This window comes from Ruditapes philippinarum, unplaced genomic scaffold (assembly GCF_026571515.1).
Source record: "Ruditapes philippinarum isolate M1 unplaced genomic scaffold, ASM2657151v2 ctg1916_1_1_1_1, whole genome shotgun sequence".
NCBI lineage: Eukaryota > Metazoa > Mollusca > Bivalvia > Venerida > Veneridae > Ruditapes > Ruditapes philippinarum.
In genome coordinates, this window is record NW_026858937.1 from 35,287 (window position 1) to 60,474 (window position 25,188).

General features: G+C 31.5%; 1 long non-coding RNA gene across 1 annotated transcript; it reads right to left on the reverse strand.

Moving 5' to 3' along the window:
- Positions 1-15,821: 15,821 nt before the first annotated feature.
- Positions 15,822-20,654, reverse strand: LOC132754734 (uncharacterized). The gene is made up of 3 exons (XR_009629120.1): positions 20,553-20,654; positions 18,335-18,420; positions 15,822-15,956 (listed from the first exon to the last, which is right to left on the reverse strand). It is a non-coding gene; the product is annotated as an uncharacterized LOC132754734 (long non-coding RNA).
- Positions 20,655-25,188: the final 4,534 nt, after the last annotated feature.

Sequence of the window (25,188 nt, forward strand, 5' to 3'; positions counted from 1 at the left end):
TATGCTTTAAATGATCGGCTTTATTATTAGTCTCAAGTACTCAAAATGACACCATTTAATTTTGCGGTTTTCACTCACTTTCCTTTTTTCAGAATTTACAAGAGTTCAATATGTTTCTATAGTGTATATCATTGCCAGACACATCATGATTCATGTTAAAAAAATAATTTCTTACATTTTCGTGTTAACGTTTATCATAAATAATTATAACTGTATAGCTTTATTGCTCTGATTTGTCAAAGACTGAAGAAATATAAATAGTCTTGTACTTCTGTATGACTTTATTAATGCTTTAAGATGATGAATGTGTCTGTCCTATTCATTTGTTTTCTTGATATAAATGTCCTTCGTCTGTGAGAGATAAGAGAGTGACAAAGCGTAATTCTCTCTAGAATATTGTCGATAAATTATCTAAACAAAAGCTAGTGTAATGTCCATTTTTGTGATTTGCTGCACAATGTCAGTAAGTTTGAATTATGATAAATGAGTTGCTAGAATTGTCAGCATACAAATTCTTGATAAGAATTATTTTTATAATGCAATGTCTAATTTGGGACAAGCGCAAATTGTGATTATTTGAAAATCCTCCTCAAATATGTCTGTAGTTGTAATGTTGTCTTCTGCTTGATTATAACAAATGGTTTTATAAAAGAAAACAAAATGTTAATAAATCGTCTTCAGATTATAAGCATTAACTATAGAAGTTATGATCAACAACAGAAAGCAATTTTCATAAACTCTAAGATCAATGAGGGATTATTTCACACAAGAAATTTCGTTTTGCATTGTTATCTAGTGTTAAAGATATTTTAAGATTTATGTCGAAAATATCTAAACAAAAAAATGTATTATGTCCATTTTTGTGATTTGCTGCACTTTATCAATAATTTTGAATTATGATAAATGAGTTGCTAGAATTGTCAGCATACAAATCCTTGATAAGATGTATTTTTATGATGTAATGTCTAATTTGGAACAAACGCAAAGTGTTATGTAAAAATCCTCCTTGAAATAATGCTCTCTTCTGCTTAATCATCACAAAGAAAACAAAATGTTCATAAAACGTCTCAAATTTATTAGCATTAATGAAAGAAGTTATGGCCAAGAAAGGAGAGAAACTTACTTTTAAAAAAAGCGTAGACCAATACAAGATTTTTTCACAAGAAATTTTGTTATGCACTGTTTTCAAGTGTTATTAATATCTTAAGATCTATATCGAACCTTCTGTACTAATTATAATAATGCGCGTGTTTTTCAAAACAATATCTTGAACTCGAATTTCACAAAGGTTAAGTTTTATTGATTTAAAACCCTTTCAATAATAAAAACATTGTCCTTTTACAGATATATATTATCAATAATAGCTTGTTAATCCTTTTACCAATCATAACGGAATAAACTTCAATAATTATGGCATAACACTGTGAGAATACCGTTTGCACTATGTAACAAACAATAAATAGGCACAGATATGAAAAACTTCTTGTTAAGTCATCCCCCAAACATTACCCAGCCACACAGGAGTATCGGTAAGGCACTCGGTAGCATGACAGACAGAAGAGTATGCACACACTTCAGGCATGATAAAGTAACTTTAGGTATTTTTTTTTCATCAAAAGCGGTTGTTTTTATTCAAGGAGTTACACATCGACATTTAGGCAGTAAAAGAATATATGCAAACATTTTTGACCAATTTTTAATCAGCAACGAAAACAAACGACTGATAAGATTAGTAGGGTAAAATTAAACTGAACGAATATAACAGTGTAATGTCACAATAACTTAATTCTTTATAATGAAGCACAGAAACTGTCCCATTGTGTTGAACAAAAGCACAAATCACTGAGGGAATGTTCTGTTAATATCAATATTAGTATTCAGAAGCCGAAAAATGTGACAAGGAGAGAGGTCAGTTTAACATATATTATGTGCTTTATATTCTGACCATACTTTCAGGGTGACAAGTGGTTATATATACTACAGTGGCATTAACGACTAGAATATTGATGATGTTTTATTAATGGATATGACAATATATAAGATGTATGATGATATTTCATTATATTACTTTCCCATTATAGAAAACAATAAATGAATCAATCAAAAAATACATAGATTCTAGTGGAATGGCACTCGCAATACTTTCTTGATTTTTCTCTTCTCATTGAGGCTTAAAATGCATGTTTAATTTTCAATAACTATGTTAATATGCACTTATTAGTTTCAAGCGAGTGAAATGTTTACTTTTTTCAATTTTGATAATGTAGATCAATGATAATTAAGATTATAAAACAAAAAATATTATTTTGATACTATAATAATAATAATAATCATAATCATAATCATAATGATAAAACACAAATGTTGACTCTATATCGTTTAGCAGAGTTGCGTGCATAAATACAGGGAAACACAAGACCATCCTATTACATAGATAGTATGTTGCATATGAATCATGTTGTTTCAAAATCTGACCAAACTGAATTTCTTTGATGTCTGTCAACGCCATAATTATAATCAAATCAAAATAACTGAAAAATATTGGTAGACGATAATCAGATATTGTTTCTGTAACAAACTTTCAATATCTGACGAAATTCTAGGTCACTTGGTCAAGATCTTGCTCTTGATCAACTGCTTAGGAAAATTCATTTGCAAGATAAATAGGTTTGAAACGTGTCAGGTGAAGGATATCGTAAATGAATGTGCTCATATTGTCATAAAAGGTGATCAAGAATATTCTGGATATAATTGGAATTCACAGCTTATAACAGTGTAAATTGGTTTGTGTTTTTGATTTCTTAATTAAACACAGCTTATGTATCTTAATAACTGGTTTGCTAAAAAATAGAAAAAAATAACCTTGTGAATCTTGATTCAATTTTGTTACAGAAATTGTAATGCATTACAGGATTCGCTAACGCTAATGGTAATAAATATATAAATAACACATATGTTTGTCAGTAACAGTAAAAATATTATCTGTCGTATGCATACTTTTACCCGTGGCGTTTCACCGCCAGTATTTTCCTCAGGATGAAATTTTCTACAATTAACCCACAAACCTATGTGTTTATATAATACTGTTAATGGCGGACGTCGGATCGACTGACCAATACTAATAGCTCACTAGAGCTAAAGCTTAGATGTGCTAAAAATTGAATAAAGAAGTACTCTTAATCTTATCTTAATACCACGCATGCATAGTAAAAATGTTCCTCTGACCAAAGGATTGTGCTAATGATTGATAGCATTTTATGATTTTCAGAAATGACAGAAAATTACGTAATGTTATATCTGATACGATTGTTTACTATTATCGCCGTTTATATAGCTCTGTCCGCTATTTACCAGTCTGCTTTATGACATCACATCATACACTGATTGTATAAGGAAAACCTCGTGGTAACTACAAATCCTATACGAAGTTTAAGATGCTAATGAATACTGCATGCGCACATGCTTACGAAACGTTACATTGTAACATTGAAACTTTCACAACGGAATAGTCCGTAACATCCTAACACGGGATTGGAAAGATTTTCCTATCTAATCCAGGTGTGCAAGCAAACTTTTACCCATACACTTTCCTCTCATCATGCTCCCAGCGGCCAACCGTTCACATTAGAATTATCAACGAACTAGAACTATCGCTGAATGCGATTCATACCCCCACCAATGTCCTTGACAGAAGACGACTTGGAAAGGTGGTAAAGGGTATAACTTTAGTGGCACAAATACACATACATAAAAAGAAATTATCTCTGGTGAAAAAAGTTTTGGCAGATTTTGCTTAAACTTACAGGGATGAACAACCTTAATGTGTAGATGGCAGTAAAGGAAGGAATTTTTGCTGCGACCAAATTTAACAGAATTATGGCCCTTTGTTGATTTTTTCACTATATTCTATATAGAAATTTTGTGAATGCAACTCCTCTTAAACCGGATGGCAGATTTTGCTTAAACTTACAAGGATGAACAACCTTTATGTGTAGATGGCAGTAAAGGAAGGAATTTTCGCTGCAACCAAATTTAACAGAATTATGGCCCTTTGTTGTTTTTTTCATTATATTCTATGTAGAAATTTTGTGAACGCAACTCCTCTTAAACTGGATGGCAGATTTTGCTTAAACTTCCAGGGATTAACAACCTTTATGTGTAGATGGTAGTAAAGGTAGGAATTTTTGTTGCGACCAAATTTAACAGAATTATGGCCCTTTGTTGATTTTTAGTTTTCAACTTGTGGCACATGTAGTCCAAAAAATATTTGACTTAGAGTCATAAGATTGACAGAACAGTGGCGTGTAGGGGCATCCGTGTGCTATGGACACATTTCTAGTTATTTATTGAAAATCATCCTCAAATATATCTGTAGTTGTAATGCTGTCTTCTGCTTGATTATAACAAATGGTTTAATCAAAAGACAAATATTCATAAAGTGTCTACAATTTATAGCTGTGTATGATCAACGGGGGAAAGCAACTTACTTACAAAAATCTAAGACGATTACGAGATTTTTCACAAGCAATTACGTTAGGCATTGTAAACATCTCAAGATTATCGATATCTACATGACAAGTATTAAAACGCATGCCTTTAAAATTTTACATTGGACTCGGACACAAAGGTTAAGTTTAAATAAGAAATAAGTTTCTTTAACAAATCATCCTTTATTTTTATCACTGTCTTATAAAAGTATTCTCCCTTTTTCCTAAACATAGTTTATTAATCTGTTTTTTAATAACCAAAAGAAACTAATTGATATATATTTGGTATCGGCCGGGAAAGTGATTAATGACACTGCAATCTTAACTTCCAGACTTACCCGTTATGTCAAGAAAACTTTTTGAACTTTTAAAATAAAAATGAAGGTTTATGAAATATGTTTGCCGCTGGACAGTTGGTTCTAAGACAGACATATCAAATGAGAAAAAATGGCGCGTATAGAAAAACACCTTTTCATAAGATAATTATACATATAAATATGCACTACAAATTGGTTATTAGAAGGGCTCTTTTTTCTAGAAATGACTGAAGAAACTCAAACACACCATATCATTTCATCCTTAGAAAAAATGAATTCACATTTATTATAGCTATAATATTAAAACTAACATTCAGCTAACAACCCCATTTTTTCACCTAAAATATATGACATATTCACAAAATTGTAACCCTACCCCACCTATTTTAACACTTGTTTGACTATTGTTTTTCCTTTTTAGCCAAAACAAAATCTCAAACAGTTACGAAATTAAGGGGTTGTTATCAACCTTTCCCTAATTTTTTTCTACAGTATATTTGTTGTTCTTGAAAAATATTAAATACTTTTACCATGTACTTTTCATTTAATTAGACTTTGAAAATATCAGTTATATATTTTTTATTCAGTTTAACTTTTTTAACCAAATTACTTTGTAATTAAAATTAAACACTTTTTCCTTTCCAAAAGTGATATGGAGATACATATATAATGTTAAAAGAAAAAAGAAACTTCTTGGGTTTGAACCAACGCCCCATGCAGTTGACAGTTATTCTGATCTAATTGAATACTCTTCAATGCGGAGGTACTGTCTTAGGGGGTTCTTACCTTATTGTTTTTTTCGGGCCCAAACAATCAGGATGACCCCATTCATTCTTATTCTTTCCGTCAAAATGATCAGTATGGGGCGGGGAACCATCCCATTCGGACCTTACAATTATCGTGCGCATATACATATAGCAGAATTAAATAAACATAATGATCAAAATAGACAAGAATTCATGATTTTAAAGGAGTGGGTTGTGGTCGTATCCTAATTGATGGTATCTTTTTGAGAGAGAAAAATAGATTATTGGAATTTGGAGTTGTTTGCACACTGGTAAATGAGTCGCTTTTGAGGTGAAAAAAGTGTACCAGGTTTTATTGAATATTTCTACATTAATGATTTTTACGCTATTTATTCCAGTTCAATACGTGTTTTTAATTTGGTAATGAACTGTTCAAATTTTTCGATCGTTGAATTGAATTCACATTTGTATGTGGTATTTTGCAAGTTGAAATATATAGTTTATTATCATGGTTACACTTAATAGTAGTCTTTGTTCATATTCATTTCAAAGTTTTTGCCATTGATAAATTTAAACACATCATCGTTGCAACACTGTTGTACACATTGACATTCCCAGAATAAATGATTGCAGAGGAACATAAAGAACATAAAATTGATTCAGAGATTTAACATTTATGTAAAAAAGAATTTGTTGCAACATATCTATGGATAAACATATATCTTACCTTAAGTAAATGTATTTTAGCTCAGTGTGCCGTTCCTTAATATATCAAAGGGCTGCAAGCTCTGTGGTAGTTTCTGATCTTTGCAATCTAAATCCTACTGTATATTTGTATGCATTTTCGTGTATAAGTTTATTTTTATATACTTTAATTCATTCTACAGGGCACCGAGATGCAGCGACTGAGTTTAGATTTTTTACTATTACAGTTTGATTTTGATACATACGGAATTTTGCATTACTAGAGTTGCATCAAAAAATAATTTATGTTTATTTTTTTATGACAGCCACAATTTATCCCTGCATATCATGGCAACTTCCTTAAAAAAGACACATAAAAAATAGTTGCCTGGATTGGGATATGAACCACAGACCTCTGACACACTAGTCGAGCGCGTTACCCCAGCACCACGTAGAGGTTATCCGAAGAAACCTGAATAAAATCAAATAATTCTATATTTAGAATTTCCATTTTTGGTTTGTGATCCTATGGAGCTTAATATAGAATGTTTGTATATCTGTGGTAATTCTTCATTATTTCGAGGTATGTTGTTCACGATAAACCTGTTTTTTAACACTGATTTAAATAATTTAGCGAATTTCTTCTCGCCAAAAGAGTCTGACATGTATATTATATTAAACTCTGTATACATTTTACTACTCGACAGTCAGATTTATTTGTGTACTAAGTATTCCGTAATCGACATCGCTAAAAATAGCATTTTCATTGACTAAAATGATATTCATCAGCATAATTTGTGATTCTGCATTTATTGACAATTGTATAAGCCAACGATACATTTTTAACTTTGAATGCGTTGTAATGTTTTTGGATACTTGCAACAAAATGAAAATATTTCTTTTTTTTACATCGCTAGTTTTAATCTGTTATGAGAACTACTTGTTGTTAGGTTTGTCGTGAAATTCTGTGATAGAGATCAAATGTCTGCGATCAGAAAATACAATAAACGAAAATGATAGTGATGCGCCAACGGAATAAACTAAAATAATAACTGTTACTGACCAGTCAACAGTATGTAATTAAAATAAAATAAGCATGTTTACTCGTATATAAACTATTTGTTGAGAAATCTCCTAAACAGTACCCAGTCACAACGAACATAGGTAAGGCACACAACTAGGTTGGTATCAAACAAAGGAGAGGACACGCGTGCGGACATGGAAAAAACTGCATCATTTATAACTAATCGGGTGTTTACCTATCGACATTAGGCAAAATAAGTGAAAACTACATAAAAGATTTTACGTAAACTTGTTTTGACCAATTTAATGGTCAGTAACGAATACAAAAGACAGATAGGAGTAGTAGAGCAAATTTAAACTGTACAAATATTACAACGCTAACTTGACAATAACTTAATTCTTTATAATGAAGTGCAAAAGCTTTCCGATTTTGTTGAACATAAACGAGAATCGCAGCGACAATGTTCTGTTAATATCATTATTACTATTCAGAAGCCGAAGAATGTGACAAGGAGAGAGGTCAGTATAACATATATTATGTGTTTTATATTCTGACCATATTTTCAGGGTGACAATTAGTTATATAATACAGTGGCATTTACGGCTAGAATATTGATGATGTTTTATTAATGGATATAACAAAATAAAAAATGTATTTAAGTTGATATGTCATTATATTATTTTCCATTATAGAAAACAATAAACCAATCAATCAAAAAATACATAGATTCTAGTGGAATTGGACACGCAATTTTTTTTTCATTTAGGCTTACAATGCCTCATTTTAATTTTCAATAACTATGGTAATATGCAATTATTAGTTTCAACGGGAGTGAAATTCATACATTTTTCAACTTTGACAATATAGATCAATGATAATTAAGATTACTGAACAAAAATTATTATTTTGATAAAATTATAATAATAATAAATATAATTATAATAATATTTTTTTATTAATAATAATGATAATTTAAAAAAACGCGGACAATGTTGACGCTATATCGTTAACCTGGGTTGAGTTTACAGGAATGAAAGCAATAAATACAGGGAAACAAAAACATCATATAACCTAAATAGTCTGTGACATATGAATCATAATGTTTCAAAATCTGACCAAAGAATCCAACAAAACTGTTTTTCACCGATGTCTGTCACCGCCATTGTTATAATCAAATCAAAATAACTGAACAATATTGGTAGAAGATAACCAGATATTGTTTCTGTCACAATCTTTCAATATCTGACGAAATTCTAGGTCACTTGGTCAAAATCTTGCTCTTGATCAACTGCTTAGGAAAATTTATTTGCAAGATAAATAGGTTTGAAACGTGACAGGTGAAGGATGTCGTAAATGAATGTACGCATATTGTCATAAAAGGTGATGAAGAATATTCTGGATAAGATGAGAATTCACAGCTCATAACAGTGAAAAAAGGTTTGTGTTTTTGATTTCTAAATTAAATACAGCTTATGTATCTTAAAAACTGGTTTCCTAAAAAAAGAGAAGAAAAATAGCTTCTCAAGTACACTTACAACTTCCAAGGTAAGGACAGTTGGTTTATTGTGAATCTTGGTTCAATGTTTGTTACAGAAAATTTCAAGCATTACAGGATTCGCTATGGGTAATACATAAGTAACACATATGTTTGTGAGAATAGTTAAATATTATCTGTCGTATGAATACTATTACCCGTGGCGTTGAACCGCCAGTATTTTCCTCAGTATGACATTTTACCATTACCCACAAACCTATGCGTCAATAAATACTGTTGACGACGGACGTCGGATCGACTGACCCATGCTAAAAGCTCACTTGAGCTAAAGCTTAGGTGTGCTAAAAATTTAATGAAGAAATACTCTTAATCTTATCCTAATACCGCGCATGCATAATTAAAACATTCTACTGACCGAAGGATTGTGGTAGTGATTGATAGCATTTTATGATGTTCAGGAATATCGGAAAATTACGCAATGTTATATCTGATATGACTGTTTGCTTTTATTGCCGTTTTTATAGCTCTGTCTGACAGCTCCATTTTCGTAATTTAGCTGCCTTCTTTATCATATACTTCCATACACTGATTTTATATTTCCTCTTTTTCATGCTTTTGCCAAACAATTATTACAGATGTACTTTAATTATTAAGTTTAGCAAATAATTAAAAATTACTTAAAGTAGAACAATAATGCCTTTAACATGCTTGTTTTCTTTGCTATCCTAATAGAGGCACAGATCTGGATGGAGCTGCTATCTCTAATTCTTCGTTTTAGTTTTTATTTGGTAAATTTGTACAAATATTTTGGCGTCGACCTAACAGTTGTAGTTTCATTTTTCTTTTAAATAGTATTGTTGAAAAGCTGATAAAATATTGTTCAGAAATTATGATTTTTCAAAGGAAAACATAACGGTTACTATAAATCGTATACAAATTTTAAGATGATAAAGAATACTATAAATAGTTTGTGCATGCGCACAGGTAAACGAAACGTCACAATGTTAAACTTTCATAAAGGAATAGTCTGTTATATCCTAACAAGGGATTTGTATGATCCGGGCGGTGTTAAAACAAACTTTTACCAATAAACTTTAAACGCCAACCGTTCATATATTAAATAAAAAGGGGTATAATGCGGAAATATTCCGTTTAATTAGGAAAATAGCATGCATTGACGACTGAGCTGCTATTTAATACGTTATTGCACCAGACCGATCTATATTGCAGTATGATTACCTACATTGTGCATACTTTTGTAATGTTTGTCATAAAATGTGTGGATTATTGTGTGGGATGTTGCACTTATTTATAATCCTTCATGTACAGATTCAATCAAACCGGGTCTGCAATTTTCACGTAATTTTGTTGTGATTAATGCTTCCGAGAGATCACTTTGTTTCCAGAATATTTTACTTAAAATATTTACTGTTATTTAAAAGTGGTACAAAAGGATTGAGGCCGCAGATGTTATGGAAATGTGTATTATGGCAAGCAAACACGCCTGAAATTCCTTAAATGCTACATACATGGGAGTAAATGTTGTGTTCAGTGCTGTACTATATGAAAATTTGCATTTGTGTTTGTTGTTGACAAATTAAAGAAGTACCAATACATACAATTTTTTTTTGATTCCCAATGTTCTAGCTCATGCACATAATAGCAACACACCATATAATTAATTTGTTTATAAAAGAGGTATTTACTTTTGGTTCAAACCACATGTCTTCACCTCATTTTACTTGATGGTGTAGAGGATGAAAACTGTTTGGTTCACAGTTAGTTTTATCTGCTGTACAGTTATATAGCCATGCTCATTAGAATCACACATATGTTTGTTAAAAAATAGTATCCGAAACTTGGCAAATTCGGCGTTTTCCGTGCTATTCCCCCGTACAAACAAAGTTTTAATGTTACTGCTTCATGGTGCACTACCCGTCACAATAGATTAGTCAATCTGTTTAGCTTTATTACGAAGCTGCAACTGTAAAAGTGTGTTTGTACCCTCGGATTAGATGGGGAAAAACAAATATTCTTAATTCCGTAGTAAGTCTTTATTTTCTGTTGATGTTTGAATGGAACAGAGGCGAAGTTTCTTATTTAAACATAAAGTGTACTTTTGATTTTGGCAGACATGTTTGCTTTTAAAACGCCTTTGGTCGTCTTAAATTTTGACAACAAAACAAGAACGAAAGTCGTAATGAAACACATTTTATTAACGAATTGTAGCTTTTTTGCTTTAATGAAGTTTATATACTACAGCTTCAAGTAATGTTGATAAGTCTTTTTTTTAAAAAAAAACAAAAAACAATGCTACATCAGTTTCATTTGAATATTGAAAACTGCTATAACAGTCTGCAAAGCTTTCAGACAATTAAAGGGAATCTTTGAAAAATTTTAGCACGACATGGTAACTCATTCTCACTACTTATTTACTCATGCGCAAGGGATTTATTTAAACATACACATGTCACCTCTGTACTACCTTAGTTTATTTTTATAATAAGAAATAAATTTTATTGTAATGGTGCACTTTATTTCAATAAGTCATTTTCAGTTATTTATAATTAGAATTTTTTGTCATAAATTTATTATACTTTGCTTTTGTTATATGAACAGTATTAGAGTAGTTTAAACTGTTTTCGATTTTTATTATTTTTATTCATGCACTGTTTTCATTAAGAGTATATAATTTTTCAACTTGTTGTCAGACGATTATAAAATATCTATCGTTTATCCTCTACACACTTATGATTGTTTCATAGTAGTTTTTTATATGCATATAGACAAAACGTAAGTATTTATTAGAAATAACAACTTCAATTTTACTCTTAGGAAATTCAACAGTGGAAAATAATTATAAATACAATGACACTACTTTCATATAAATCTTATAAATGTTTATATTAGCACAGTTAGTCATGCAAAACCACTACATATACATTATAGAAACTATAACCCTAACCTCCAGGTAGACTATTTGTTAACTGTTTGTCTATACAGCATGACTTATTCAAGAATCAACTTAATTTATATGTGAAAATGTGGGGAAATAAAATTTGTCACTGGCTAGGAAAACAATCACCGTAAAATCATACAAAGAATTTTATTGTCGATATCCTTCAGAAGCAATTATCAATGAAAGGTTTCTTCAATCTTCGACTATACGTTTTACAGGAAAAGAAAGGGAATTTGTAATCAAATCAAATCAATATGTTAACAAAGCGGCAACATGTCATTCTAAATGACTGAATAGAATAATTTAAATTGAGATCAATTACTATTGAAACAGAGTACAATTGCAAATAATTGTATCAATTCCTGTTTGATTCACACTCTTCAGTTTGCAAAATGCAATTTAATGCCAAGTGAGGTATTACCCCATAGTCTGTAATTATGTACAGAAACAATTTTAAGTCGATAGTTTTGTATGCTGTCTATTTACCTCATATATTTATAATCATTTATTAACTTTTGAAGTCATATTATATTGTATTGTGTGTTATAAAACGTGCCATGCATTGAATGAAAGAGAAATATTACTTGTTTCATGTATACTCATATGTCGAGCATTTCTCTTCAGTTCAATAAAGTCGTGTTTTGTTTCTGTTATGTTCTGTTAAATGATATGCTTTATCGTTACAACAATATCTGGTATAAAACAGAAGTACAAAAGCGAGGAAGTAAATGTTCCGATCATTATCAAGTATTTCCGGACTAATCAGCAGTTTCAAGTAAACTTTTGGATGAATTATAAAACATGCAGCATAACGTCGGTGGGCTTCGAAAAGGCCCTATCTCAATTTTTGCGAAAATCGTTTTAGGTCATTTTCTTGACAAACAAACCGAGGCGCGCATTGTGCGAAAACACCCGTTTAGATAGCCACTCGGAAAGTGAATTTATTGCCATGTGAGAAAAAGACGTATAATTTTTGGATGAAAAATTTGTTCCGCGAAAATGCCCGATAATTTTTAGGAGTGAAATTAGAAAGTAAAAACGGAGAAAAATGGGATTTTCTTATGAAAGTTTCAAAGATCAGGTATGCTTTTTCTTTTTGACAGTGGAAATAATGATGTGTTTCGTGTAGTATGTAGTTATATGATAAATAAAATCATCAATACATTGGGCAATGGGGATTTCACATACAACGCTTGTCGGCTAGGTTAAATTTTATGCTAAGAAAACTATTTTTAACTTGTTTTTCTTAAACCTTAGATTTTAGTTTCATTCTTTACACCAACATGTATCAAACTGATAAATCTGAGCTACATTAAAGCTGTTTAAAATAACTTTTATAAGAAATAGGGCATTTTCGCATGCTAATTTTTTGGTAAGGTTTGTCTTATAAGGCATTTTCTTATATATTTTGTAAGACAATATTTATGTTCCTTATTTTCATACATCACTTTTATTTATATTTTCAGCATGTTTAAAGATTACAATCACACCCAAGACTGGTAGACATTTATTTTCTCGGACAAATAACATATAGTGTTCTTTAAAAAGGTAATATTTACATAAATAAATATGCAACTACTTGTAAATTTAAATAAATAAATGAATAAATAAATATTTAATTGTCTTAATACCACATAGATTTGCAATTATTTATTTTGTAAGGATTCTCATTAAGATTATAATTAAGAGTTATTTAAAGACCAGGCACGTACTGATAATCATCAGACTTAACTGGGATGTTATGTTAGATGGTTGCTACGTTCATTTTATAATCATTAAATTGTTTTCTACCATTTCACGTTATTACAGGTGTCTGATGACCACTATCTTGATAAATGTTCAATATTTCAATTTTGAATTATTGGACTATTTGATTTGTAACAACTGCAAAGTGATGACAATAACATGTAATCTATTTACAAAAGATGAGAACAACTTCTGCCAGAAATCCTATTTTTGAAAGACTTCAGTGATCTCGTGTGGCTTAAACCGTAGGGAAAGGGCTTGCGGTTTTATCTTACGTGTCTGTTTGACTTCAGTCTAAATGCAACTGAGAAGGTCATTTGACTACACTTTTTCTTCTTTCAAAGTCCAGTAAATGGCCAAGGTCGTCAATCTACAGTAAACTCATTTGAAAAAGAGAAACCGGAACATTATGTGAACAATGCAAAAAGTATCATGGTTTTCTTTAAAAAAATTCTTGGAGAACATCTTGACTGAAGACAATAAAGTAAAAGAAATAGTGATATAGATTTACAGGTGTTGCTACCAATACCAAAAAGTGACACTTGGAAATTCTTAGCAAAGACTTGCAAATATAACACAGAAGCTTATACAATAAGGCCAGGCTCAGATGGAGGTGGGCGTAGTTTATAGTCAAATTGAACGGAAACTTAAAATCACACTTATATTTTCTCTTGTTAACTATGTTTGTTTGATTGGGTTTTACGTCACACCGACACAGTATAGGTCATATATGGTGACGTTCCAGCTTTACTGATTGAAGAAGACTTCAGTTGCCATTCCGTTCATTATTTCAGGCACGGACGGGTACCTAAATAGAACCACAGACGTTCCTTAAGCTATCTGGATAGCTTCCTCACATGAAATAATCCAAAGTCTCTGTCAGGATTCGAACCCATAGTGGTGAGGGAAAGTGCTTTGAAAACAACGGCCACGGATGCTCAATGTTTTAAAACTGCTCGCCCGAGTTACCTATATGAGGTTAAATAACAATGGCATGATTCTTGAAGAACTTTACGATATCGTATGAAACCATTAGACAGGGAAATACTTGTTAGAACAATATGACTTGGTGCTTTTGATGTGACACTTCTAGTGTTTGCTTAATACTTTTTTGTATGTCATGTAGCAGCATATTAATAACATGACTGTTTATTAGAGTTATAGAGAGTTATGATGAGAAAAATGCTAAATGCTTATTTTACGAAATGCTTTGTTTTTAATTGACAGTATATATCCAGATTCATGGTTATTTTCACTAAAATTTTGAAAAGTTTTTGAAATGTTAAAATACTGTGAAGTTAACAATAACAAAATGAAACAAAGTTCAAACAGCACTTTACATATCAAATAGAGAACAAAATATGAAAAGGTAGCACCTACTGTGTTAGTCTTGCAATAAAATTTTGTAATAATAATGTAAAACAGTAATTAATGGACCAAAAAATGTAAATTTTTACTTAAATCATTATACTTTCCTTCAAATTGTTTTACATTTTTTTAAAATGTTTTGCTTATCTGAAGGCATGAAGCTCTTAGAACTTAAGAACTTGGTATTAGGATTGATGTTTTTTATCTGTATGGTAAATAATAGAAAAGGTAATATTGGTTGTTTGGGCAGTATACTTTTATTGGTGAAGCCAAATTGACTACATATTAAAAGGTTTTATGTTTCGGAATGTTTGTAGTTTTTTGTTTCATTTTTTAATATTTCTTGTCGTCTTAAAACATAATAACACTTTATTCTTAAAATCCTTGAATTTCTTTAGGAACATTGATGAATAGTACTGGTAAATGTGTCTCGTAATGCCATTATGAACCTAACAAGAGTATGTTAACGTGTGCGAAAGGGCCTTATAAGGCCATTTGAGACCCCTATTTGGCCATTTTTGCCATGTGAAAAGGACGTATGGGCATTTATTATGAAACAATAGGGTTTATCATAACCAAATTAAATGTATTTAAAATGAATTTAAATGTTCATTTTTATCTGTTAATTTCATTTCTGTATGTGTTTCCATGCCAAAACTAAACGGTTTTTTCCATCTCCTGAAAAGTAGCACTTTTGCAGATAAGGCCTTTTCGAAGCCCACCGACGATAATTGATAATAAATGAGCATTCGATAATAACATACACACATTTCACAACTTTTGCGTCAAAACAATTTAAGTATGCATGTTCAAAATACGTATCGGAACATCTGATGCTAAAATTGAAAATGGGAAATACTCATTGAACATCAGAAACGGAATATATAACAATATGTCTTGTGAAAATGACATGAAAAAAATAATCACATTTACACATGCTACATGTCAATCTGATATCAATTGTCCTTTCCAAACATATCAGTATATAATTGTTGTAGACACATATATATGGATTAAAGATATTCACAAAGTGCTTTAGCCGGTCCTACACAGAAGCCATCATCCCATTTGTTTACATAGTAACCAATGTATACACAGTCGTGACCTTGCGGCTCATTGGGCGCCCAAGCCTGGAACAAAATATAGGTACGTATTCAAAGTGTGTCTATGACAATTTGGGGAAAGTTCTCAAAAGACATTACAAATAATTGAATTTGATGAAGATTGCCAACTTGGTATGAGTTTGTTCATAAGCTCAGAGCTTCTTAAGCTAATAGCTTTATAAAATTGACTTTGAAGAAGCACGTCTCCTTTGAAGTATTTTAGCATCTTAAAGCAAAGATTGCCCTGAATATGCAGCTTTTAAAACATTCAGTATCATTTTATTCAAACAGTAAATTATGTTTTACATTATCGTTAATTCTTTCTATATGATTTTTCTTACTTAAAAGTAATCGGTTTACAATTGGTGCATTTTCTGTAAGTGTTACAAATATTGATAAAAAAACAATATAGAACTGTATCATTTGGATATTCTCATTGTTATGGGATGGATTGTTTATACATAGACATAACGTCCGGTACTTTTCTGCGATTTTTAAATCTATTAATTAAAGGTTTCAGATAGTGTTGATTAAGAATCGTATATAATATGAATGTGAATGACTTCTTATTAGAGGTTGGTTGCTTTAATTGATGGATTGATGTTTCTATTTTTTTCATCATTACATCATTTGTTGTTATTTATTAGATAATGAAACTGACATTTACTAATAGGGGTTTGTTTACGAATGGAACATACGGACAACATTCAGAATGGAAGCCGATAATAGAAATTATCAAAACAAACAAAACATTTTAGAATAATTTGTACCAAAGTAAATAATCAAAATGAAAAACGAAAGGCTATTTGTTTTGTAATATCTTTTCCATGTATCAAAGCAAGTCATTTTTATCGATTCTTTCATGAATGTCCAACAATTAAAAGAAAAACACAGTCGCAAACTGTTGCGTTCTTTTTACTCTTTTTGTGAATTGAGCAGTTTTGAGTTGTAGCCCTTGTTATGTCAAATATATATATAGAGAGAAAAATGACCGAAGCACCTGTGGTTTCATTAACCTTTTCAATTGTATAGTGTAAATCTAGACAAATAATGAGAATTATTTTAAAAAGAAAAAAAACACGGTTTATTTAACATAAATATGAAGTCATAAACGCTCAGGCAACCGAAACGTCAAATTTAAAAACGTCATGTAATGTTAAAGTCGAACACGATAACGTAACAATAATTGGTCAAACTATTATGACATTATGGATTGTGCTTGTTCTTCGGTTATTAGATTTTGCTTTTTTATTGCAAAATAGAAGAATAAAAGTAATATGAACACGTAAATCCGAGTAACGCAGTGGTTAGAGGGTTCAGATTATGAACATGGTTTTTCGAATTCAATCCTGCAATTGTGCACAATTAATAAGTATGGTTTTTATTTCAGAATATATTTGTTATAGTGTGTCACAAAACTTTTCATTTATCGCCTTAATCACGACGGATTTGTCTAATTCTTAACCTGTTGAATGCGAATGTGTGTATAACAAAATATTCTCAAATAGCATTGTGTGAATGAAATTCACGGACAATTTAGTTTCGGTTCGTTGTAAAATACCGACAATAAAAAAAAATAAGAAATAATGCCTTTTTCAGGATTCGAGCAAGTGTCTCTTCACTCACAGAGAGATTTGGGCTGAAGATGCAATTTGCATGAAAACATTCGTTATGTTATACGGAAATAGACCCTTAGATTTGAAAAAATACTTAAAATATGGTAAACAAGATCTGGTAAAGCATATTTGTTGACTTTATGACGCAAAGGCGGAGTTTCTCATGCAAACATAAATTGTATGCTTTTGATTTCTCCACTATGAGGTACCAGATATTTACGCTTATGGATCTTATTTTGGTCGTCTTGACACCAAAATTAAACGGCGCTCGATATGAAATGTAGCCATTTCTGTTTTTTATGAAATCTATAAAATGCAGCTTGAAATTTAGCAGTTGTAAATAGTTTATCGTCAGATATCTAACTATATTTTATTTTTATTCTCTATCATTTACTTCCTAACTCCTTTTTCTTAAGTTTTGGTTGTCGATTTTCACTGTCTTAACATGCATGCTCTTATAAATATATCACAGTTAATATAAAGACATATACACTGTAATTTTGTGTCACATATAGCATTTGTATTGTAAGTATATTTTTATGCATTCGTAATATGTTTGAAAATTATATACATATATTCAGAATAGAACAACAATTCTTAAGTAAAAGACAGTTTCATAAATTGACAGTGTTTATTTGACACTTGTGCTTAAAATGCAATTTTTATTTGTCATTATTTACAATCTAAATTACTATTATTATAATGCATATGAACATTTATTGTTAATTGTTTATAACTGATATTATGATATAAAGAACATAATGTGATGAACAGTACATTGATACATACAGTGAACCCAGAATTAACACTTCTACCATCATCCCATACGCAATTCGTGCCAGCGGAACAAGTCATACCGATCCAATGGTTAAATCCTGTGAAAAATAATTATTACATAACAAATACATATCTAACAAGAGCACCGCTAGGCGGAACATTATATGCTCGAAAGTGATTTTTTAGGTAAAGATGAAGCATTTGTAAGACATGGGAAATAAATAAAGTATTACCTCCTTCAAATAACAATCCTCCTTTAAAGTTCCAAATGGAACTTAAGTTATGCCCCAGAAACTGTTTTCAATTTCTAAGTAATAGTGACCTTGACTTTGACCTTGTGACCCCAAAATCAATAAACGTCTTCTACCCAATATGGACAATCATCCTATGAAGTTTGAACACTGTGGGCCAAATAGAACTTAAGTTATGCTCCGGAAACTGTTTTCAGTTCTAAGGTAATAGTGACCTTTGACCTTGTGACCCCAAAATCAATAGGGTCTTCTACCCAATATGAACAATCATCCTATGAAATTTGAACACTGTGGGCCAAATGGAACTTAAGTTATGCTTCGGAAACTGTTTTCAGTTCTAAGGTAATAGTGACCTTGACCTTTGACCTTGTGACCCCAAAATCAATAGGGGTCTTCTATCCAATATGGACAATTATCCTATGAAGTTTGAACACTGTGGGCCAAATGGAACTTAAGTTATGCTCCGGAAACTGTTTTCAGTTTTAAGGTCATAGTGACCTTGACCTCTGACCTTGTGATCCCAAAATCAATAGGGGTCTTCTACCCAATATGGACAATCATTCTATAAAGTTTGAACACTGTAGGCAAAATGGAACTTAAGTTATGCTCCGGAAACTGATTTCAGTTTTAAGGTCATAGTGGCCTTGACCTTAGACCTTTTGATCCCAAAATCAATAGAAGTCTTTTACTTAGTATGAACAATCATCCTATGAAGTTTGAATACTGTGGGTCAAATGGAACTTAAGTTATTCTCCAGAAACTGTTTTCAGTTTTGAGGTAATAGTGACCTTGACCTTGTGACCCCAAAATCAATAGGGGTCTTCTACCCAATATGAACAATCATCCTATGAAATTTGAACACTGTGGGCCAAATGGAACTTAAGTTATGCTCCGGAAACTGTTTTCAGTTCTAAGGTAATAGTGACCTTGACCTTTGACCTTGTGACCCCAAAAACAATAGGGGTCTTCTACCAAATATGAACAATCATCCTATGAAGTTTGAACACTCTGAGCCAAATGAAACTTAAGTTATGCTCAAGAAACTGTTTTCAGTTTTAAGGTCATAGTGACCTTGACCTTTGACCTTGTGACCCCAGAATCAATAGGGGTCTTTAACCCAATATGGACAATCATCCTATGAAGTTTGAATATTGTGGGCCAAATGGAACTTAAGTTTTGCTCCGGAAACCAAATTGCTAACGGACGGACGGTCAGACGGACGAACGGACAGACGGACGTTCTCACAGGACAGTAATTATGTGGCTACTCTATTGTTCTTTCTCTTGTTCTTTTTAGCCATACAAAAGAAAATAGCCACATAAAAGCATTACGGAATGAATGACATCAAAGAGAAAGAACAGTTACCTATTGTCCCTCTAGCCACATAATTACTCTCCTGTGAGTGCGGACGGACGGACGGACAGACGGACGGACGCCAGGGGGTATAACATAATATGTCCGAAATTCTTTCGGGCATATAAAAAGGAAAAGTTACTTTGTTAACAGACGTCAAGTAAAAATAAATATCCTTAAAACAAATGCATGCAAAAACAGGATAAAGTGAACTGTTAACAGCTTACTGTTTACGTACATTTAGATCTAAGAAGTTTTTAAAATCAATAACATTTCCTTTGTAAAATAAGTATAGCCAAAATGCCATGCAAATTATGAAAGTAACATTGTGCATTTTTTACATTTTAGATACACATGTAAATATTTAAAGAAAAAAATTCTTTGGACGGAAAAAGTAAGTCCCTGAAAAGCAGAATCCCTAAAGAAAGCCGAACACAACAACATTGAAAATGTTGCAGGCTCGTTTGATTGAGCCGGTTCATGGACGGTACTGTCAAGTGCAAAATACCGTCCACGTCCCCATAATTGAATTTCTGGACTCGATAATTAAACCCACTTCGTTTTAAAACATGGCCATTAGGCACAAAATTCCCAAAATTTTGCAGCAAAACTGTAATGCAACTGACCTGACACTTGTGTTTGTAGAAAATCTATTTCATCTTCGCTTTCAAGAATAACTAGTCTTGCACCAATACTACTGCAGGTCGCCTGCAAAAGAAATTTACGACTGATCAAATTTAAATAAATATATACATAGCATGATATTGTTCATTTAATGGAATTTTAACTTGCACATATCGAATAGTGAATGTTTATGCTTCTTGAACTTGAATAAACGTACTAAATCTTTCTCATTGGTAGTTACGTAGTGCAAAAAGGTCGAGGATCCGATAGTGATCAAAAGAAGGGAATCTTTATTGTGGAATATATTTGCTAAATCCATGTTTACATCATGATGATACATAAACCATTTTCATTTCAATTGGCAATTAGAAGTCTTAGCTATGTAAATTCTGATAACTTTTCAGGAATTTAAACGTTAGCGGCTCGATATGTAAATTGGTGAATATTCCCTAATTTTGAAATACGTTTACTGAACATAATTGAGCTCAGGTTTTGCCTGTTTAATGTATGACGTCCTTAAGAGGCACTGTCAGGAAATGTAAAATTAAGTTAAGTTCTGTTATATGCAATAAATGACACCTGTAGGGTTAGGGTTACCCTTTAACGTGTGGTTTGTGAGTTAAAGAAATTTCTATGAAGTAAAGCTTGGCTATCAGAATGCATTTTTTTCAAAAGTGAGAAAACTATTTAGTCTATAATATCATCATTATAAAAAATGCTTTCCTATTGATCATTAACCTATTGTTAGGAAGGAAATTAAAGAATACAGTTAGCAATTTTAATACGCAATGTGACTGATTTTACTTAAAATATATACTTGATACCGTATAAGTGTTTTTTTTTCTGCGGGCTCCGAATTCTGCAGTGTTTCAAAGTTTTGGCATGTTTTTTTATTTCTGCGGCATATTATTTGGACTAAACTTGTTTTAAATTATGCGGCTCATCTTATCACGGTCTAAGTCACATTACTCCACATATTTTATTTGCATTTGTTTATCGTCATCACTGCAAAACTGTACAGTAATTGCAAACAAATTTATTGTTTGCGTGCACACAAATATAATGCGCAACAATAGAAAAGTAAGAAATGACGTGTTTAACATATATCCTAATAGTATCATTTTTTAAGAAGATTGATATAAATTGAACATCAATCAGACAACAATTAATGTATAGGACGATTATTTAACAGTATAAGGGTTAAAATGGTTTGAAGGATTATGTGGTAAACAAACCTTTCAGCGTCATGGCACTTTATTCATGTAAGATGTATTATTGTATGATATTGAAAAAATATTTACATTATTTATTCATATAAATTATGAATAACTCTCATTATTTTGAACATATATATTAATTACTTGCTTTATAATAATAGTCTGTTCAAATTCCCCAATAACATCAAAGTTATTCTAGTAACTGTCAACAAACCAAAATGTCATATGCCATGTTTACTTATTGAAGTAATGTTTTTTAATACCTCAATCTGAATTTATCACTGTGATCTTAGATTAAAACTCAATATGCTATTTTTGAATCCAGTGTATGATAAATTGAAAAAAGATTGAATAAATAATTATGGTAGGTAGTAAGAGATATGAGCTACTTCTCAAGAATAGTGCATGAATTGTGTGAGTGTGTTTGTGTTTATGTATGTGAGCCCAATTGACTGTATTTATTTGTATTGAGTGTTAATTTGTTTGTTATATGTGCCACAAGAGTCTGTATGTTTGTATTTTGATGCTTGTTGTTTCTTTATAAAGGTTGTGAATATATTTGTATAGTAGGTGCTCAAGTATGCAGGTATTATCCTTATAATACTTTGTGTAATAGATCATGGCGAATTTGTTGTATGTACATAGGGTTGGGTTGTCTGTTTCAAGGTCTGTCTGTATATTATTTTCTTTGTTGTATTTTTCCTTGACTCCTCAAGGCCCCATTTTTATTTCAGTCATGATACTGATAGTATTTATAATACCTATTTATATCTAAAGATAACTGTGCATATTCATATGATAAATTTCAAGAACTCTGAAGTTGTTTCTCCTAGTGATATTGACGAAATAAATACATGTTTATTATAACATCAGCTTTGGAAATGAAATGAGAAGAATACAAAGAATCATAAAATCAAGATTTGACCATATGTATATACATGTATTAGTAATTAATCATGAATACTATATTAAAAGTGTTTCATGTCAAATAAGAAGCTCTCTGTTTTTTTTTTTCGTTTCGCAAACAGAGCTACGAAGTACACGTTTTTAAGATATTATATATATTAATACCTTATACAAATTATATTAGTAAGCACTCTTAAAGGTTTTCGCTTTTTGCTTTCTTTAAGGGTACTTTCAAGCAAACAACTTCATAATTCACTATTTGTTATATTTGTATAATTATTTATGTTTGTAAGCAATATATTCTATAACTAAAACACTGGCAATAACATTGAATATTTGCTCGATAAAATGAGTCGGTATCTCATGTAATAATTTATCTTCTTCGTTTAAAAATACATGCATATATTATATCCTCAAGAACTTTGGCTAACCTAAAACGACGCAGTGAAATATGAAAACAAAGATTTACTCACAATGTAAAGTCGGCCTACTCATCCCTCGTCAATTACGATAATCCACTATAATTTGAATGAAAAACAGCGCACAAATACGTTAAAAATAAACAAGTCTGAATATCTACTTGAAATGACAACATTAAATGGAATATTCGATTCAAGAATTAATGCCATTTGAACGACATGTATCTTTTATTTATTCTTTTGTTTTCAAAATTGTTAAATAATCATGTAATTTAACTTTTCATAAATCCTAGGTGATTCACACCTGAAATAAACACGATGTGTCAATCAGTACGAAAGCTCATGTATTTGGGGCGGTGATAAAAATAAACCAATCAGATAGAGTACTGAAACGAAAATTCCTTAACCACGTGGTCTATTTTAAGATAGGCCATCTGTCAATCAAATGCCCCCTTTGAAAAGCTATTGAGTGCAGTCCCATGGTTTACGCAATAGACTACCTTTATTTCAAAGCAATTTTTTTTTAAATTAACGAAAACTAAAACTAGATTTTTAAATATGATATGTCAGCTTACAAACATAAATCTATATTGTTGTCCTCTATGTGATATACCTATTTTTTGTTTTGTGAAAGCATCACAGTGACCTATTTCTTTTATATGTGTACATATTTGATTTGCTCATGTTTTTGTATATGATACAAACTGAGTGTTATTGTAAATGAATTGAAATTGAGTATGACGTTTAAAAATCTTTATTCACAATAGGTACATCCTTACCAACAGAGAAACATACTTAGCCGACAGTTATTTTATTATTTTATTAGACGAAATAGGTCATTATGTAGGACATCTATCGTAACAGGTTAAAAAACAAATGATAGAGAAATATTCTGCGGTGATTATTTCTGCGGTGCTGAAATTGACCGCCGAATACGCAGAAATTAAGTTACCACAGGGAAAAAAAACACTTATACGGTAAATAAAGATGTTACCATAACCCACCCATTTTAAGCACATTTTTACCTTTTTTCTCCTTATAGAGCCTTTTGCAAAATAGCCTTTAACAAGTTACAGATACGACAATTATAGTTATAAAACAAGATATGTTTGTAAAACATGTATGCCCCCTATCAGCAGCCATTTAGTCATGTGATAAGGTTATTATGCATGACTTCTGACCCAGTGATCAAACAATTAATAAGGGTTATCAAGTATCTACTGGTCATGACCTTAACCTTTGACCCCTTGACCCAAAACTCAATAGGGGTCATCTGCTGGTCACAACCAATCATCATACAAAGTTTGAAGTTCCTAGGCCTAAGCGTTTTTAGTTAATTCATCAGAAACCGTTTTTACCTACAAGGTCAATGTGACCTTGACCTTTGACCCCAAAATCAATAGGTCATCTGCTGGTCATGACCAATCACCATACCAAGTTTGAAGTTCCTAGGCCTAAGGGTTCTTAAGTTATTGATTGGAAACCATTTTAACATACAAGGTCAATGTGACCTTGACCTTTGACCCCAAAATCAATAGGGGTCATCTGCTGCTCATGACCAATCACCATGCCAAGTTTGAAGTTCCTAGGCCGAAGCGTTCTTTAGTTATTGATCAGAAACCGTTTTTACTTACAATGTCAATGTGACCTTGACCTTTGACCCCTTGATCCCAAAATCAATAGGAGTAATCTGCTGGTCATGACAAATCACCATACCAAGATTGAAGTTCCTAGGCCTAAGCGTTCTTAAGTTATTGATCAGAAACCGTTTTTACTTACAAGGTCAATGTGACCTTGACCTTTGACCCCTTGACCCAAAACTCAATAGGGGTCATCTGCTGGTCACGACCAATCATCATACAAAGTTTGAAGTTCTTAGGCCTAAGCATTTTTAGTAAATTGATCGGAAACCGTTTTTACCTACAAGGTCAATGTGACCTTGACCTTTGACCCCTTGACCCCAAAATCAATAGGTCATCTGCTGGTCATGACCAATCACCATACCAAGTTTGAAGTTCCTAGGCCTAAGGGTTCTTAAGTTATTGATTGGAAAGCATTTTTACCTACAAGGTCAATGTGACCTTGCCCTTTGACCC